The sequence below is a fragment of the Berghia stephanieae genome, chromosome 15 (assembly GCF_034508935.2).
Source record: "Berghia stephanieae isolate SIO BIC M18660-M18661 chromosome 15, UCSD_Bste_1.3, whole genome shotgun sequence".
In the NCBI taxonomy this organism is placed as follows: Eukaryota; Metazoa; Mollusca; class Gastropoda; order Nudibranchia; family Aeolidiidae; genus Berghia; species Berghia stephanieae.
Window position 1 is genome coordinate 20,172,748 of NC_088374.1, and position 566 is coordinate 20,173,313.

Sequence of the window (566 nt, forward strand, 5' to 3'; positions counted from 1 at the left end):
AGAGGAGGAGGGGGGGGGGTAGGCAGGGGGGATTTAGATAGATAGGGGTATGTATGTATATATTTTTTTTATATATTTATTTTTTATTATATATATATATATTTTATTTTTAGACAAGAGAGAGAGGGAGAGGAGGGGGAAGAGAGGAGAGGAGAGAGAAAGGGGAGAGAAAGAGAGGAGAGAGGGGGAGTGGTGTGTGTAAAATAGTTTGGAGGTAGAGAAAAATTTGAGAGGAAGACTGAAAGGAATGAGTAGAAGATAGAGTAGATGACCTCGTTTTGCGGGAAGGTCCCGAGTTCGACCCTCGCCCGGGGGTAGTTAGAAAAAAAATTTTTTTTTTGGTTGTTGCTTTGGTTTTTCCAAAACAAAAGAGGGTATAGAAAGACCGCTGAAACAAAAAAAAAGGCAATTTAAAAAAAAGTACAAAATGTAATCATAACTAAAGATATATAAAAAATTATTAACCAAAAAAAAAAGCAGAAGATTTAAGAAAAAAAAATATCCCGTCAAAAAAACATCACAAACCCAAAAAAGCAGGATAGGTAGTAAAGAGAAAAAAAGAAACG